The 19915-nt window shown below is 39.5% G+C and overlaps 1 pseudogene; it reads right to left on the reverse strand.

Moving 5' to 3' along the window:
- Positions 1-554: 554 nt before the first annotated feature.
- Positions 555-1466, reverse strand: LOC101654020 (annotated as a pseudogene).
- Between the last annotated feature and the right edge of the window lie 18449 nt (positions 1467-19915).

A 19915-nucleotide genomic window follows, 5' to 3' on the forward strand; every position in this document is an offset into this window, starting at 1 on the left:
ACCTGAAGCTACCATAACTCTGGACTCTGGACCGTAGTGGTGGGCGCCGCCGCACAGCTCACTGTTGGCCGCAGCACAGCCGGAGCAGACAGGAAGTGCGAGGTCTCTTTTAATAAAACAATAAACAATAAATGTGTACTGTATTCTTCTTCATGGAAAAATAAGACATCCCCTGAAAATAAGACCTAGTGCACCTTTGGGAGCAAAAATTAATATAAGACACTGTCTTATTTTCGGGGAAACAGGGTACCAACAGCAGAGAACACTTGTACTCCTGAGAACCACTGAGATCAGTAGGTCCTTTAGCTCGTCATAAAAGTATCTGAGAGAATTGGTGTTGCTTGTGTGTTTTTCTATTTTCTGTTTGCTCATTTGTGTTTGGAGAAGTATCTCCTCTTGTTGCAGTATTATCATCTCTCTCTGTGTGTGTCTGCTTTTAGTAATTAACACTTCACAATTCAAATGTGCTACTATCGATCTCCAGGGATAATTTTTCCCCACCCTATTTGGTTTTTATTGAATTTCATTCACCAGACTCTGGGAAAATGCATGTCTTACTGGGAGAGGGCCCTTGGATGACCCCGTCTTCTAGAGCAGTAAGCAGCCAGCCCTGGCAGTCCCAGACAAGAAGTGTCCATCGCTTGGACCATTTCTTCCAGGACTTCAATTTCCAGGGTGGGGAGCTTCTCAGTGAGTGCGGCAGTTGTCCCTTCCTCATGCCTGTTCTGGCCAAAACTGGTGCCCTTTTCACTGGGCCCTGAGAGGAGGCAGAGAAAGCCCAGCTTGCTCTTGCTGATGACGCAGAGAACCAGGTTGCTTCCAGATCCGAAGCCATTGAAGATGCTGGCTGCAACAGCCCTATTCACCCCCTCCTTGGCTTCCTCCTCCTCCATGTCTGGCTGAAATTTATTTCCACATACAACCATTGCTGCCAAGGAATCTGAACCCACGGTGACATAAGACGATTATCAGTTGGTCCATGGAGATGGATGCTGTGGAAGTGAGATCCAGTAATAGCTACCCCTCCCAAATGTAGTGCTGCCCCACTGCAAGCTTGGTACCTAAGAAGCATTTGCTTTTGCCTGTGATCGGCCATCACAACTCTGGGAAGGCAGCCAGTGGAGCTGGAATGGAGTCCCAAGATGGAAGAAATGAGCTGGTTGTTACATCTATGGCTGGGGTTGACCTGAACCACAACAATAAATGGTAGGACAGGGGCAATGTATTTTTGAACAGTTCCTGTCAGCAACAGCCATTCCTCCCATTGCAAGGGTTGATATCTATCTGTTCTACCAAATAACTGTGCCACCCTTGTAGGCCACCCCCACGAGGGTCATGCCTGTTTTCAGAGCTGCTGGCAGCTTGTAAGCCTTCTTTGCAAATTTGGCTTCCAAACCAGAATTCCTGCAGCAATTTTCTAAAGAAAACCCTCCAACTGGTTGTTCATACACTGACACAGCTGCCATCTTCCAGGGATTTTTAAACGGAGAAAATTACTTACTGAAATGCTATAAAAAATTAACTTAAAAGCAGTGCTTTAAAAATTCTCAAAGTAATAAGCTATCTTGGTTTTAGTATTGCTTGTTATTATCAGTTTCGCCTGTTCTAAAATTGTTTCTTTCCTGGTCCTCAGACCATATGCTGAATAGTTAAGCTCTTGATAAGTTATACAATAACAAAATTGAGCAGGTTTTAATTACATTAACCATAGAAACCAAAGGTTGTGTTTCGTTTTAATTTTTTTCTAAAATGTAAAGGAACATATTAAGTTATATGTATATGAAACCCTTTATATCCTGCTTGCTCTCTTTAACATAGGTCTCTTACCTATTAATAATAAACCACAAGGTTTTCAAAAGTCTATGCAGAAAAAAAGTAGTTGATTACAAAATACACATTCACAAACAAAAATATGCACTGAATTTATCTATCACCTGACTCTGCCCAGGGACTAAGATTACTGCAGCAATTCTAGCTGCAGCAGGGACATGGACGAGCTCATTTTTAGACAGCCCCTAGAGTAGAGGACCATAGATTCTCCTGTACAATCCGATTTTTAAAATGGTGCATTACCAGGATTTTACATTCTAAGGATTCTTTTTAATCTTTTAATCTGCTCGCCCTAATATATTTCACCCGATTCCCTGCTCTGTTGCAACTCAAGGTCGTGCCTTAAGAAATCTGCATCGCTGGCATACAGAAAGTTGAAGGTGGTTGCTGTCACCTTGAATACTTTTGCACATTTCTCTTCCTTGCTTTTTAAAGGTGAAAATAGCAATGACTTTATTTGAGCTAGTCTACTAAAGATTAATACTGCCCTCTAAAATTCTTGGAAGAGCCCATTTTCTAAGACGATTTTTGGTTTGTTACAGCAAAATAAACACATCTTCACACTGCCCCGGGGGTGCAGATGGATAGACCGCAATAAGGCGCTCTCGACCCGGAGCGGAGCTCACGCACCTTCGCAGGGAGGTCTGAGGGACCGATGATGAGTTCGGCTCCCGGCTAAGAAACAGGTGCTGCTTTCGGTCGGGCGGGGGGCTTTCGGTGAGGGGCCACTTTTGTTTGTGGGCACTTTAGATTCTCACAAACCTCTATTCACAATGAACACAGCCATGTTTGTTTTATCAGCGATGCCCCTTGTTTACCTAAGACGTCAGAACAAGCTTGACGGATTCATGTGCTTCTCTAAATCGTTCTGTGTATCAGTCCATCTTCGCAGCTCCAAAGTTAGCATGCCTCATTGCAGCACCCCACCATTCTGCAGGGCTTCCCTGAAGAGCACATGTTGGCACGAGATGTGAAATGTAGCATCGTCTGGGCCACCCTCATCCATTTTCTGAGCTGCAATGCTAACCCAGTTCCTAATCATTCTATCTGTCCATGAGACCTTTCCAGTTCCCGTCCCCCTCCCACTGCCAGGGGAAATTGGCCTTGACAAAAAGGACCAAAATGGCCTCCCTTAAACTTTGGTGTTACTGTAAACTGGTTTGTTCAAAAAGGAGAACCACAATTCAGAGAAGTTCAATGAACGATGATATTTTTAGGCAGTATGTTAAGCATATAAACAGAGTGCAATATAATTTGCAGGTTTATTAAATCACAGTTATTTTTTAAAAACTACTATTGCAGTGGTTCTCAACCTTCCTAATGCTGTGACCCTTTAATACAGTTCCTCATGTTGTGGTGACCCCCAACCATAAAATTACTTTCATTGTTACTTCATAACTGTCATTTTGCTACTGTTATGAATCATAATGTAAATATCTGATATGCAAGATGTATTTTCAATGTTACAAATTGAACATAATTAAAGCATAGTGATTAATCACAAAAACAACATGCAGTTATATATTGTGAAATATTTATGTGTTTTCTGATGGCCTGAGGCAACCCCAGTGAAAGGGTCATTCAACCCCCAAAGGGGTCCTGACCCATAGCTTGAGAACCACTGTACTCTGGGAGCATAGCCATGGAAAGCCCTGGAGACATGAGAAGACCCAGGAAAGGATCCACAGGCAGGGTGACTTTCAACCATCGTCTCATGACATTATCTGCTTTTCCATTCTCTTCCCGTTCAATACAGTCTACGGTCAGACAAAATCAACCATATATACACAAAGGAGCTGCATGCCTCCAATTCCTTGTGCAGTGGTTCTTATCTCCACCTTCAGCACTTAGCCCAACTTTCTCTTATCTATTCTTTCTTAAGTGTACTTCTCTATCAAAGCTCCACTGAGATGTAACCTCCAAATTGATGTGCGTAGTATTTCAGGTGGGGATAAAAATAACAGTCCTATCTTCTCCAATCACACCTCCAGGAAAATCTGTTAGCATGGATTGTAATGTAATGAGATGGCATGTTTTCCATATTTGCCCTCTCTCTTTAATACAAACTAATTGAAAATAGGAAACATGAACACGAAATGTTGTATTTTGAATTCCCAGAAAGGTATTTGTTCAATAAATGTTGCTTAAAAACAATAGTCAAACCTACTGAACAAACTGTCCCCACCCCACCCCCACCCCCCAGCTGTCTACGGTTCTCAATGTTTTGGTCTCAGGACAATTTTACACTCTTAAAATATAATGAAGACACCCCCTCCCCCGATTTTGCTTCTATGAATTATATCTATTGTTACCATGTTACTATGTTAGAGGTCAAAATTGAGAATGTTCTAAATATTTCATTTATTCATTTAAAATCATAACAAACTTCCAAAAGGAGAGGAACTCAGGAAAATAACCAGCTAGAATAGATTGTTTTTTAAACTTAGGAAGATAAAAATAAATTACAATGTGGACACAAAGTTAAGAAATCTCCTAACTGAAAGAAAAAAGAAAAATAATAATTACTTGCTAAACACAAGATCTGCAACAGTAAAGAAAAATAAACCTAATTCTAAAAAAAATTTAACACTAATCTGATAAGAAAATGAATTCAGTGCCAAAAATGTATGCAGAACAAAGAAATAATGAGCATCCCCCAAATGCAAAAAAATAACAATAAATTCATATTTACCACTGATTACACTACAATCAAATGTATTACATGTACCAGTCAAAAGAGAGGTGCAGAATTGATAAGAAAATAGGATCCAACAATATGCTGCCACAAAAGACACATCTTACTAAAAGATAAAAATAAATTAGAAATCAGAGGATGAAATAATAGATCCAACTAACAGAAACTAATAAAGAGAAACAGTGTTAAATAAACTTCTGACAAAATTGACTTCAAGGAAAAAGCCAGAATAAGATAAGTAAGGGCCTTATATAGCAATTAAAGGGTCAATATAGCAATAATAAACATTAACACTCCCAATGAAAAAGCCCTAGAATACATAAAGCAAGCATTAACTGAACTGAGAAGAGAAATAGACAACTCCTCCATAGTAGTTGGGTATTTCCACACACCACCTTTAATAGAGAGCAGAACTACTAAAAAGAAGCAAAACAAAGATACAGAAGAGCTCAACAACACAACCAACAAACTTGACCTCGTATACATAAAAGAACATTCCAATCAACACATACATGAGGCCACATGAAGCCACAGATAATCCAATTAAAACATAGAGTATATGAACAGACTCTTTACCACAGAAGACTTCCAATTGGCCAACAAACACATGGAAGAATGCTTGCAGTCATTAATGAGCAGAGAGGGGCAAAACAAAACAGTAAAATATTATCCCACCCCAGCAATAACAGCAAAATTCATTAAGACAACAATCAAGAAATGCTTCCCAAGCTGTGGAGTGACTAGAACTCAGCCTGTTGGGAGGACTGTAAGATGGTGCACCAACTGTGGAAAACAGGGGGGTGTTGCCTTTAAAACTTGAAAATAGAAATAATACTTGAACCAGCAAGTCCTCTATGAGTTTCACTAAATAAATAAGGGTCCGGCCAGGAACAGATATATGAACACTCATGTTCACTACAGCATAATTCACAATAACAAATAGATAGAAACAACCCAAATGCCAATCAGCAAATGAATGGTAAATACTTGTACACATTATTATACACACTTGTATAGACACCAGAATACCCTGCAACATTAAAAAATAAGAATTCACAAAACATTTCATAATGTAAATAAAGCTGGGGGATACACAGCTAAATAAAATCAGTCAATTACAAAAGGTCAAATAATGAGTCCACACTGATGGAAAGTCAGAGAGTGGTTTACAAACATAAAAAATTATTTGATGGTTTCCAGAGATGAGAGGCGAAGAATAAGAAAATCATGTATTAAACACACAACACTATTACTTTGCCAGGAGGGAAAGACGATATGCAGTGAAGAGGTGATCAGCATAATAGCACTAAAGAAATAGAAAACAGGAAGATGTGCACAAGACTTATAGTCAACCAAAAATGGGTACTAATACATACATGATCTTGTATTATCAGTCATAAATATAATTCTAAAAGTGGACGCACAGGTTGATAGTAAAGATGATTAGCTTTGAGTAGGCAAAGGAGGCTATCCTCATAGCCATATCTATGTTTGGCAGATGATATTTCTAAATGCATATTTGTTTGAATCTAATGCATATAGTCTATGTATATAACAGAGTCAACAGGGGGAAAAGGTATTTATACCTCTTAGCTATAACAAAACACCTTGAACAGTGAGGCATTCAAGGCAACAATGAACACAGGAAATACATACTGTTACACTGTGGGAACTTCAGTCAATGTCACAAAACAAAATAATAGGAATGGTTGAGTGCAAACCACTTTGCTCTGGAAACTTTCACTTAATTCACAATAACAATTTAAAAATATTAAAAATGCAATCAAAATAATCTTATTTCATATATTTATGAAAATTAACTGTATCTTTCAAAACCTATCTTAGTTTGCTAGTGCCATTATACGAGAAATACCACAAACAGGTAGTTTTAAAGAATACAGATTTATTTTCTTAGCATTTCAGACATGGTCCCTAGGGGAAGGTGTCTCTATAGTGTGTGAGGGGCGATCTCACTCATTTCCTGTAGAGCCAGCATTGGTAGCCTGTGTGTTCCTGTCTTCTGTGACTATTTTGTTCTCACTTCTCAAGGGTTTAAAACCTACCAGGCACTGATACGGTCTCAGTAACACAGCAAAGAAGAATCTAGTCCCCAATGGCATCACTATATCCACATGCGTATTTAAAAACGTCACTGCTGAGGAGTCTCCTCCGACCCAGCAGCCCCACAGGACAGAGCTGGACTCCTGTGGGCTTCTGAGCGCTCGATCTTCACGGGAGCAGAAAGCCTTATCTTTCTCCCAGTGAGCGACTCGTGGATTTAAACCATTGACCTTGCAATTAGTAGCTCACCGCTAAACTTACAATCCACCAGGGCTCGTAGTTAGTGTTCTAATACATGTTTCAGGGAGATGCCATTCAGTGCTTAACAATATAAATATAAAAAATTATCGAGAGGAGGGCTGTCCCTTTAGATTTTCACAACTTTCTTAAAGTGTAGCTAAATGAAAGACAGTTACAGAGTTATATCTAAGTTTACATTTAATTTGTTGTAATAGGTTCTTTTGAGTAATTAGGTAAAGAAAAATCCAGTCTCAGATTAGTTGGGAAGCAAATACGAAGGTATAAGTCATTTTAATAAGTAGATATGTTCTTTGATACTACATTCAAACTCAACAAATAGTTTCTGCAAAACTGGTTGCAAAGTAGAATCTGAAACCATACCAGTAAACTCTTTTGTACTGTTACATTAAAGCCATCGGTCTATGTTGCACGTTGAGTGGATCTTTTAGTTGTGCATTGTAATGTGTTTTTCATTGGGAAAATATTGCTTTCCTAGGTTATCAATGAGCTCTTCCCAACACTGACATATTTCATTATTCAATATAAAAAATAAAATTCATTACTATCACCCCAGATCCCATCAGCAAAGTCTTTAAGCATTTGGAAAGTTGATACAAATTTTTACCAAATTCTAATTTTCACTTGAAAGCTAATTTTACCCTTGGACACAAATACTGTCAGAAGTCTTCCCTAAATTGACAGTTTCACTTCGTTCAAGTTCAAGGAAATGCCTGCTGAACATGCAAGTCTGCAAAACCAAAGCTTGTCTGTCAGTCATTCTTCCAAGTAAAAATTATGTTCTATTAAAACTGGTTGATTCCGCTTGTAACTCAAATCGCAAGTGCTTTTCCTTTAGACAACTGTCGTGCTACATACCATGTGTACGAAAACAGCATGGAGGGTCTTCCCATTGCCATGGGGCAGAGGTCAGACATGTTTCTACTATTCCTCTTTCCTAACCTACTGCTGAGTTTGATAATTCACTGCCACACAGAACTCACAGACAAAGCTCGTCGTGATGAGGACTTATTAGGCAGGCTAATAGGTTTCCACAAGTCCACGGGTTCAGGAAAATGAAGGGCACCGTCATCGGTCCACAGCCGTGCCTCTTCCCAGGCAGTAGCCCAGCCTCGCTCTTGTCCTCAGCCTCTCAGCCTCATGGTCCTTTGTCTTCTGCATAGCTGGCCAGGAAGCTGGCCCGTCACTCTGCTTCACAGTACCATCCTCTCAGCACTGATCCTCTGTCTGTCTCATGGTCTCCTTGCCTCTGCTCTGGTCTCAGCCTGGTTCCTTTGCTCTTGCCCACGGTCTTTGTGCTGCAGCCTCAGGGGCTCCCACACTCCACCCCTTCAGACAGAGATCTGGACCATGCCTCACCGGAAGCTTTTCTTCCAGTGGTCCTGGGATTCTCCATGATTCCAAGATCCAGCTACTCCACAGAGGAATGACTCTGGGTAGGTTGTGGTTTCTGTCTTGCAGCTGACATATCTCCCCAAGGGAACAACGGCTGGTGACTTGGTTCATAACCTCTTTGAAGATGGAGGGTTAGCATCCATCTCAGCGTAGTTCTGTCTATTGGCATTGCAGACAACTCCCTCAAAAATGGGCTCCTCACCACAGGCATCGAGGCTAGGATTAATAATATATCACACAACAGATTATAGCTAGAAGGGCCATATTAGTTGACTACATCTCAATGTGGCAAAAGTGTTTTATACTTAGTTCCCATTTTGTGACACAATATTAAAAAATTGCATACTCAAAAGTCAAGATTTAAAAGATTTGATCATTTTATCTATTTCACTAAGAATATTCCTAAGAGAAAATGACATTTTAAACATGAAAGCATTTCTTTAAGGTGTTGGAGAATATAACTATTTCAACAGGTGTCCCTGCCTTGATTGGTTCTAATCTGCCAGTTTTGTTTGTGCGCCTTAGTGTCAATGTCACTGTAGCAAAAAGACAAATAAATTTTAATCTTTTAAAAAATACTTTTGCCCTCAGATCTTCTGAAAGAGTCTCAAGAACTTCAGACTTCTACTCACTGCCCTTGAACTGGTAGTCTAGACAACCCAAAGGTGTTTGGAATGTCTCAATGCCGAAGCAACTTCAGGAATCAAAATCACTGACCTTTTAAGAAACAGTGAATATAGAGATGAAATTTTCCTGCTCTCTCTCTCTCTCTCTCTCTCTCTCTCTCTCTCTCTCTCTCTCTCTCTCTCTCTCTCTCTCTCTCTCTCTCTCTCTCTCGCTCTCTTTTACATGAGCAGAAATGTAAGGTCTAGGGAGAACGATGAAACAATTTACCAGAGTTACAATTAGAATATAGATTAAATAACCTTCCTCTGAGTGATACTTTTATTCTTGTAGTTCACAGAAGACAACTGCCCAACATTATGGAGAAAATTATTTGGAAACTTCTTCCTATCTCAAGCCATTTGGTGACATTTGACATTTAAAAAAAAAATCATTTATTGGAGGCTTGTACAACTCTTAGCACAATCCATACATCAATTGAATCAGGCATGTTTGTACATATGTTGCCCTCATTCTCTTCTAGACATTTACTTTCTATTGAGCCCTCTGTTCCAGCTCTTATTTTTCCTCCCCCCTCACTTCTCACCCTCATAATCCCCCCGATAGATTGTACATTGTTATTATTTTCATCTCTCACACTGACCAATGTCTCCCTTCCCCCACGTTTTCTGTTGTTCTTCCCCCTGTAGAGGGGTGTATGGTTATGTGTCAGTCTTTGCGATCGGTTTCCCCTTTCTCCCTTCATCTCCCCCACTTCCCCCTACCCTTGCAGCATCACCATTCCTACTCCTGGATTCTGTGTCATGAGCTCCCATCCCTTTCTATACCTGTGTACATGTTCTGGTCGAGTCTGAACTGGGAAGCAGCCCTGTGGTCATGGTAGTGGGGGGTAAGGAAGCCTCAAAGAACCAGAAGAATATAGTGTGTTTCAACGAAGCTTTACTACAACCCGGTGACTCATCCCCTCCCTGTGGGCCCTCTGTGGGGAGATTGTTCCACTGTCTACAGATGGGCTTTGGATCTCCACTCCAGCCCTCCTCATTCTCAACAATATGTTGATTAATGTATTTACATATGTACACTGCTATGTTTATACCTCTATCCATTGCTTTGCTTCCTTGGTCCTTACTCTATTTCTTTTTACCTTCCTCCTGCTCCACTACCACTTTCCCCTTATTTCAGCTTCTTGGTACCTCCTCTTAGATTCACGTTTGTATTCCACTTACAGGTGTGGCCAGCTGTGATTATGAATTAGAATCCTCAAATCTCTCTGTCATCCACAGAGGAATACAAGAATAAGTGCCATGAAATCGCCTAAATGGGAAATTGCCACACAAGGAAAGGCGAAAAAGCAAGATCTCTCAAGATAGTCAGCAAAGACATCTTGGAGGAAATCACATTTAATAAGCAATGTCAATGACAAGAAAGAGACAGGTTTGTCAAGACTGAGGCAAGAATGGCAGCTGAAGACGGAAGAGAAACCCAAAGGACCTGAGGCGGTATTAGGTTTAGATTCCTCTAAAACACAAAGGGTGAGTCCTATTTCTGGACAGAGATCAGAAGGTAAAAAGCATAAGGGGTGAAAATTAGAGAGTAATAAAGTAGGGGTCAATTCATGAATTTGAGAGAGGAGATTGTTTGATTTTAAGAGCATCAGTAAGCAAGTAAATGAAACAGTGTCCAAATCTGTTGCTCTTGAGTTGATTCTGACTTGGGGCCACCATATAGGACAGAGGAAAACTGCCCCATAAGATCCCAAGGCTTTAATTTATATAGAAGGAGACTGCTTGTAGCTTTCTCCTAGGCATGTCTGATAGTTTAGGATCACTGACTTGTTAGTTATCATCCAAGGGCTTTAACACCCGAGATACCAGGGATCCTGTGTATTGCCTAACCACCTCTAAATATAATGAGACTACTTCCAGAAGTGTGAAACCATGGACCTGGTGAGCATGAAGGTTTATGGATGGGATGCACTAGAAAATATTATGTGGTATTAAAGCTCCAAAATATGCCTATAAACGAATCCCTAGAACATAAAAATTGTAATATTATACAGAAAAAAATATTTTGTTGATGTAATTAATATTAAACAAAAAGAAAATCAAACCCACTCCCATTGAGTCGATGCCATCTCACAGTGACCATAAAGACAGAGTAGAATGGCTCTTGCAAGTTTCTGAGACCCTAACTCTTTATGAGAGTAGAGGCCCTATCTTCCTCTGGAGGAGTGCCTGTTGACTTCCAACTGCTGGCCTTAGGGCTCACAACCCAAGGCCACCATGGCCCCAAAATTCCAAGTAATGTTAAGGACCTTAAAATGGAATATTTGGGATGATCTAGATGGACTCAGGAGCCCATAAAGTCAGAGAACTTTTCTGGCCAAAGCAGAGTGCTATCGCTGAAGGCAGCATGAGACGGCCTCAACAATTCACTCCTGATGTAAAGATGGAAGGGTCCCCGTGATGAGGAACACAGACATCCTTCAAGAGCTGAGACTCTGGACAATGAAAGAAACAGAATAACTTAAAAAAATGAGAAGAGACCATCAAAAGTAGAATAAGAAAACAAGAAGGTGTCAGAAAATAGTTTAAAATCTTTAAATCAAAAGAAAGGAACAACCAAAAGCGATGGAAGTTACTAGCAGGATTCAGGAAAGAAATCGACAATGACAACAAAACCATACAGAAATGAGAAGTACACACAAAAGTGAAATAAATAGGCTCAACATTCCTGAAATTTACACAAAATGCAATAGAACCGAGTAGATCGAGTAGAACAAACATGGTAAGCAGGATGCTGTGCACTGAATTGTGTTCTCCAAGATGGATGTTGGGGTCCTCGCCTTTATATCTGTGGATCTAATTCTGCTTGAAAGGGTTTATTTTTCATGTTAATTGTATTGCTTACCTAATAAATATGTTGATCTCATCACTTCTGAGTTATAAACGGAGTAGATGCATAGATCATCATATCCTGGTTGAGGGAGAAACAGTAGATACCCTAGGAGTATCTTCTTCAAACCAAGGAGGCAAGGAATGCCTGAAACCATAGACGAGAGAAGGGGAGCATTGCTGAGACCCTGATTTGGACTGTTAGCCTGAAAGGAAATTTATGTTCTTTAAAACTACCCACTTTTCATATTTCTGTCGCAGCATCACTAGGAAACAAAGACATGTGTGAAGTAGAACAAGAGATTTAATTGCTTTTTTTAAGATAAAATTTTGGCAAATGGAACACGAAAAAAATTTAGGTTTTAAAAAGAAAAGTATTTTCCACTAGGATGAATATACTGATCAAAAAGAAATTCAGTATTGAATACAAAAATGAGAATAAGCAAACTCAAAGTATACCTAATAAGGTGCTAAATTTTAAAGGGGAAAAAAGAAGATCTGATGAATATCCAGGGATTAAAAGCAAGTCCTCTGTAATGAACAAAAATTAGCCGGCATTCAAACTTTTGCAGAGAATTTTATTTTACAAAGGATGAAAGAAGTGAATCAGTATCTACATAGTTCTAAGTAAAAGCAAGAAAGATCTCTACTTTTAGCACACAATTTGTAATTTGCTTATAAAAGTAGCGGAGTCCGTCTTAAGTAAGCAGATGTATTGAATTATATTTCTCATGAAGTGTCCCTCTGTGTTTTTATAAAGAAATTTGCTTAATGACAAAAATTGAATCAAGCAAAAGATGTAACCAATAAAGAACTCAGGACCTAGAAAGCTGTGCCCAAAAGAATTGAGGATGAGCGCAGCTGATGACGTCAACTGTGGGAGTCACAGTGGTGAGGTTAATACAAACGGGAGAACCCGAAACACGTACAGGTAGCAAACTGACGTTCATAACGTGAGAAAGGCAAGGCATGAAGAGGTACTAGTTTATGAGGTTAGTATATTTCTATGGAGAGAAGCAGGTGATAAAACATTAAAGTCTGTTATTAAAAATATAAATAGATTGTAATTATTAAAAATATATGCACATATATGCACACACCAAAAGAATTCTGACTATTTAGCAAAGGAGACAAAACAATAAAGACTTCTACTGTCAACAGTTTAATGCATGGACATTTAAAAACCATTATCAAAAAGTCAATCAGTGCCTTAGAGGGAGAGCCCAGTGGCCCTAAAAGAAAGAGTCTAGCCAAAGAGGTAAGACAGCTCTAGAGGCATGGCTGTCCTGGATATTGGGGGATATAGAAGCCAGAAGTCTGAGCCATAATGCTCATGGCCCTTCACAGAGCAACAGTACCTTCCAAACCCACTTTTATTTTCATTGGTTGGGATTAGTACATGTATTAAATAATTCCACAGTTCAATTACATCCAGTAGAACTGTACATTTGCAACCACATTCAGTTTCCAAACATTCTTTTTCTATTTGGTCCCCTGACATCATTACCCCACCCCCAAACCATCCCAACCAACTCCCACCTCTGTTCCCCCATACTGCCAAAACCCTTATTCCACTTTCTGACTCTATAGGTTCATGGTCCTGGTTTTCATACCCCTTAACACAAAATACAAATACCACCACTTCAAGAGGATGACTTCCAATGACGTAACATTTCTAAGATACCATCTAACATGTACAGTCAAAAACCAAATAAAAGAATATAGCCATAAAATTTTGGAAACCAGATCAGGTCCAGCATGCATCATAGGGGGAATTTGCTGACAAGTTTTAACTGTTCAAGTCAGGCTTCTGCCTTTGACCTTCTATACTCCCCTCACCAATGTACCATTTAGTGACCATTTTCCTCCTATCCCTCAATTGTAGATAGAGGGAGTTCATGGCAGGTTTATGTTCTGTGTATCCCACCAAGGAATCTTGGACTCCCACTGTCATCCATAACCTTCTGCAAACCAGATTCTCAGACTCACAATCCTTCGGTGGCTGATGATGGTGTGATTCTTCCACGTGGACTTAGTTGACATCTCACTTAGATGGCTGATACAAAGGGTTCAAGTAGAAAGAAAATTTGGAAATTATGCTGGCAACATTGTACAAATGTGCTTGATACAATTGATGCATGGATTGTTGTAAGAGCTCCAAGAGCCCCCAATAAAATGATTTATTTAATTAAAAAAAGAAGCAATATGGAAATATCTTTTTTTTTTAACATTTTATTAGGGGCTCACACAACTGCTATCCCAATCCATACACACATCAACTGTGCAAAGCACATTTGTACATCGTTTCTCAAGGAAATATCTTTCTTTAAAAATCCGGAAAGTACTTTTAACCATAGATCTGCCTTCAAATGGGCTATCTGTTCATAAATAATATTGAATTCTGACTTCATATACTTATGAAGAGCCTTTGAAAATTTCATGGCAAAATCAGTTTAAAAGATAATATAAGTTTCCATAAATTTTTATCATCCCTTCATGTAGATACCAAATGGGTTTCAAAAGTTCATGAAAAGATGGAATTGAGAAATAATGGAATTTTCCCATGAGCTTTTTGAAGCCCCCATATAGATAGAGATGGGTGGGTGGATAGGTAGGTAGTTAGGTAGACAGCTAAATGATTCTATGAGTTGATTGAAAGCTAGAAACAGAATTTTTCACTTATAGCCTTTCAAATGATTGGATGAGATTCACAAAGATTACTGAAATTAATCTTTTAAAACTTAAACTTAACTGATTTTGTAGATGTTAATCCATTTGTTTATTTATCACCTAAGCCTGCTTCCTCACTACAGTTACAGAGTGGAGCAGCTATAGACCTTGTGTGACTCATAACCCTGAAAACACTTACTCCTGGGCATTACAAACACATATCAATTTACGACTGGCTTCTGTGCTAGCAGATTAGATCATTGAAAAGTTGCAAAATGTAGATATGTACTGAAGCATCTAATGTAATTTAGGAAAAAAATTCCAGCTAATTTTTTCACTTGAACAAAAAAACCCAAAAGACCACTTCTCACCTTCCTCTTCCTCATTACTTCTTTATCATTGCCATCCTCTTCAAAATTCACTGAATGATGAGTTGTCTATTCCCTTTTCCTCTTTCTATGAGCAGCTCCACGTGGATGACCCGCAGTTCTAAAGTCAAGGTGTTTGCCACCTGGATGACGTTCCCACCACTCTCCTCCACCGGATTCTCCTGGTCCAATGTTCGGAAGAGGCTCACGAAACTCAGGCATCTTTCCATAGCCCTGTGCCCTCTTTCCAGACACACTGACGGCAAGCGTCTTCATTGCCACTTGAGTGGGGCAGAAGGTAAGCACTAGCTAACCTTAGCAAATACAGTAAAAAAGTCAATGTTGTATCATATAAATGGTCAATAATTCGATTTTAACCGAACAATGTTGTCATGAAATAGCCCTGGTTCTGCAAATGGGTTAAATGATGGACTGTGAGCCACAGGGTGGCAGTTTAAATTTGCCAGCTGCTCTGCGGGAGAAAAGGGGCTGTCTGCTCTTCAGCAAAGACTTAGAGAAAGGCAAAGAAAAGCTTCAGCAAAAGTCCTGCAGGAAGCGAAGATCTATTACATTCAGAGATGCACCAAGTTCTCTGTGTGTGCACGCATGCACACTAAGGTATAGTGAATGAGACCAGAAGTTTAGGATAGGAAGTCAGAAAAATAATGAGGAGTAATTTCAAGTAGTGCCTTATAACTCATGGAGGAACTTTTTTTGTCCTCCTCAAAATTGGGAGCTATTGGATAGCTTTTATTAGAAGATTTAAATAACCTAGTTATTCTTTCAGTTTAGTTGAGAATAATAATTCAATGAGATAAAAAGAGGTAGAAATATTATTTCAGAAAGCAAGGCCAAAATAAATATAGTTTGGATCAGACCAGTAACAATGTAAATGGTGAAAAGGAGAGGGTCTTTATACAGGTTGAACAGAGAATAAAAACATTGGAATGGATCTGCTGGAGGAAGCGGATTTGTAAAAGGAGGGGTATCAGGACAATGTCAAAGTCATGCTATTAATACTCTCCCATGTGTATAACAACTACGCCACCCGAGCTCTTGGTTAGGTAGTCATTCTCACTCATTTAGGTAGCCAGCACTCACTCATTTACTGTCCTTGAGTTAATTCCAACTCAGAGTGACTCTGCAGGACAGGGTAGAATTGCCCCCGTGAGTTTCCAAGACTGTAACTCTTTCTTTCCAAAAAAGCATCATTTTTCTCCCATAGAAGAGCTGGTGGTTTCTAACTGCTGACCTTATGGTTAGCAGCCCAATGTGCAACCCACTACACCACCAGGCCTCCACAAAATCGCTATAGATGAAATAAAATAAATGCTTAAAAAGCGATGAACAATGTCTGTCACTTATGTATGTGCTCAATAATATCTTTTGTTAAAACTAAAGTCCAGCCAATGTACAATTGTAATGAGGGACCAACCCCTGAAAAGCATATTATGTTAAAAATTCAAGGTACATGCACTGGTCCATAATAATAAATTGGCATCAATTCACAAGATGCATCAAAATATTGTTATTATTACATTATTGTTATGTCAATACATTTTGGCATATCTAAAAGTGTTTCATTAATGTTTTTATTCATAGGAAGTGCAACAACTTCTACTAAGACAAACATTTGACTAACTGACATAGATATGGAACATATCTAACTGTTCTGATGTATGTACAAATATGACAAAGTCGGGACTCATTCATAATCTGAACGTTATCTGTGGTAATTTCATTATTTTTTACATCAGAGAGGAGAAATCTGAAATGGACCTAAAGTTTGCATCTTTTCAGGTAACTTAATGTATGCTGTAAGCATTTGTAGCATCTCAAAATTTCCCCCAAGATCTTCTTAGGATGTTTCCCCTTAAATTGGTTCTCCTGAAAAATGAGTATTTTTTTCTATCTGCTTACTCAGATGTTTAGCTGATGCAGGCAAAGGCAAAATGAATGCAATTTTATGTTCATTGTTTCTTTTATATTTCCAGTATCATCTCTTGATCTAATGTACCCTGCTGCCTTTATTTTGTGTTTTCCTGGCACACCCTTTTCAAGAGCTCTTCTGAACACTAATACTTCATATCAGTCTTTTAATTCCCCAGTGGGAAATTTTGGCCTTTAATGACATTATTGTTATTACATTTTAAATTTCTTGAAATATCTCCTGGAGAAATTGATCTACATTTTCATCTAGTCCTATTATTTTTTGTTTTCAAAATGTTTCTTCTATTTCATAGAAAACATTCATCTTAAAATACAACTTTCCTCTCATTCCTAAATGCTTCCTCCCAATCCCCCCCGCCCCCCACTATCATGATCCGATTTCTACCTTGCAAGTCTGGCTGGACCAGAGGATGTACACTGGTACAGATAGGAACTGGAAACACAGGGAATCCAGGGTGGATGATCCTTTCAGGACCAGTGGTGTGAGTGGTGATACTGGGAGGGTAGAGGGAGAGTGGGTTGGAACAAAGGAACCGATTACAAGGATCTATATGTGACCTCCTCCCTGGGGGACAGACAACAGAAAAGTGGGTGAAGGCAGACGTCGGACAGGGCAAGATATGACAAAATAATAATTTATAAATTACCAAGGGCTCATGAGGGAGGGGGGAGCAGGGAAGGAGGGGGAAAATGAGGACCTGATGCCGGGGGCTTAAGTGGAGAGCAAATGTTTTGAGAATGATGAGGGCAATGAATGTACAAATGTGCTTTACACAGTTGATGTATGTGTGGATTGTGATAAGATTTGTATGAGCCCCTAATAAAACTATTTAAAAAAAAGAAAAGATTCATTTTGCTTCTTATCCCCATTGTCATACAGTCAATTCTGACATATAGCAACCTTACAAAACTGTAGAGCTACCCCATGGGCTTTCCAAGACTGTAACTCTTTCTAGAAACAGACTGGCACACCATTCCCCCACTGGGTAGCTGGTGACCTCGAACTTCGGGTTAGCAGCTGAGACCATAACCACTCTGCCACCCGGGATGCTTCTTAGACCCAATAGAGAATGTCAAAATGGTTTTCATCAAAGTGCTTTGGATTCTGAAATAAAACTGTTGAGATTCACTCCTGCTCTGCATCGAGATACTGTTTCTTCCGGTGTCCTCTTGTTGATTATTTCCTCAGAGAGGAAAAGAGCTCTCTTCGCTTGGTGTTTTCCAAACCTATAATCTTGCCATAATTTGTGTCTACATAAGAGTCCTTGTTCAAACCCCTCTGCAATCTAAAGGTAAATAACAGGATGCTGTTCTCAGCTAGTCGCCCAATTCCCAGTGTCATTAGCTTTATTTCAGTGTAACCTTGCTACATATTGATGCGTCCCTCCTAAGCCCAGTGCCCTGTCCTAGTATCTAAGATAAACCAGAGGATTCAGCATGCACCTGCCTCCGCCCATCCTGCAGCTGTCTGCCTGTGGGAGCATCACATACTGAGAGGCAGTGTTCCATCCTTGGACCTTCATTTACTTCATCCTTAGGGGGCTTTATTTTTCAGGGGAGGGGGTGCTTTCTTTAGAGTCTCTCAACACAAGAATCAGCCTGAGTAGCGGTGGAGACATAACATTTTATTGCATGTGTTTCTCGGGTATGTATTTCAAGAGACTTTGGTGGAACATCAGGAAAGGTGGAGCAGAATCTTAAACCCAGGACGGTTCTTATTTGAAGGATAAAGCCCTTGCAGCTCCATGGGGTGTTTCATTTTCCATCTGTTACTGCTTCCTGGTTCCGTTACTGCCCCCTCACTAGTATGAACAATATCCACACTAGAGCTTTTAAAGTCTGGGTGATAATCCCCTTTCTTCTTAAAAACCATCTCCCTGGTTAACATCACATTATTGTGCAACAGTGCTGCCAGATCTGTTTGGAAATTTTAAAAATCCTTATTCATCTCTTATAACCTATCATTCTGAACTACAGGGTCTTAAGCTGAAGGGAAAAATGATAAGATGTGTATTTAAAATAAGATATTTAGAGGTGTGAAGTGAGGTATGTAGTAGTTTTAACACTCCTAGAGATATAATGAACAACATGGATGTAGAAAGTATTTTTAAATAAACTTTGAAATGTCATAATAAAAGTAAACAAAGGTAAAGGATATAATCAAATAAATAAACTAGAAAAACCATTAAAAATCAAACACTGCGATTAAAATGAGAAAGCATTGCAAAAAAACGGAGTCACTTGTCACAATGGGGAAAAAAACCCTAATGACTGCATTATTAAATTAATATCCTTCCAGGTAAGAACAAATGGTCCCCTTGTCACTGGAAACGGAGGGATAGCACAATACTGCCAGAGAATATAAAGGGAAAAATAGGATTGACTAGCTGAGAGCGGACAGAAGAGTCACATTGAGAAATGTGATCAAATGAAATATGATCAAAAGAATAGGTTTCTATCCCACATTCAAGATGACCCATATTTTAACCTTAGCTAAGCCATTTAATCTCTATGAGTTTCAGTTTGCCCTTCTCTGTAAAGTGAGGTTAAAGGAAATAAGTAGAAATTTGGGGCCAGTGGTCTGGAGGCCAGGGTTGAGAAAACCAGAAAAGGATGAATACAGTGCTATATAAGAAAGAAACAACAGATTTAAAGGAAAACCGATTGCCGCCACCCCCCCCACCCCCCCCCAATAAACAAAGGCCTTCAATACTTGACAATAAAAAGAAGAAGAAGAAAAAGCCCACACCAAGTCCAATGCCATAAAGTAGCTGGTGGCCCCATACATTACAGAACACATGGTGACCCCATACATGTCAGAATAGACCTGCTCAAAAAGGTTTCCTTACTATAACCTTTATGGAAGCAAATCAGGAGGACATTCTTTGAGCCACCAACCTTTTGAGGTTAGTGTAAAATGCTGCTTCTCATAGGGAAAATATCATTCTGGAGAAGCTTAGCTGGCTTGCAAATCCTTGTCTCTTGTTCTGCAGGGCTAGAGTTGTGTTGGATTTGCAAGAGTACAATTTCCATGAGGATTCAGGTGTCTTAGGTCAGCCCTCACCATCCTGGCCTTTAAGGAGCACTCTGGCTGTACTTCTTTCAAGACAGATTTGTTTGCCCTTCCAGCAGTCATGGTACCTTCAGCCTTTCCCCAGTGACACAGCTCA

Source organism: Echinops telfairi, unplaced genomic scaffold, assembly GCF_000313985.2.
Source record: "Echinops telfairi isolate 266 unplaced genomic scaffold, ASM31398v2 ScPeMD7_3533;HRSCAF=4204_1, whole genome shotgun sequence".
Lineage (NCBI taxonomy): Eukaryota > Metazoa > Chordata > Mammalia > Afrosoricida > Tenrecidae > Echinops > Echinops telfairi.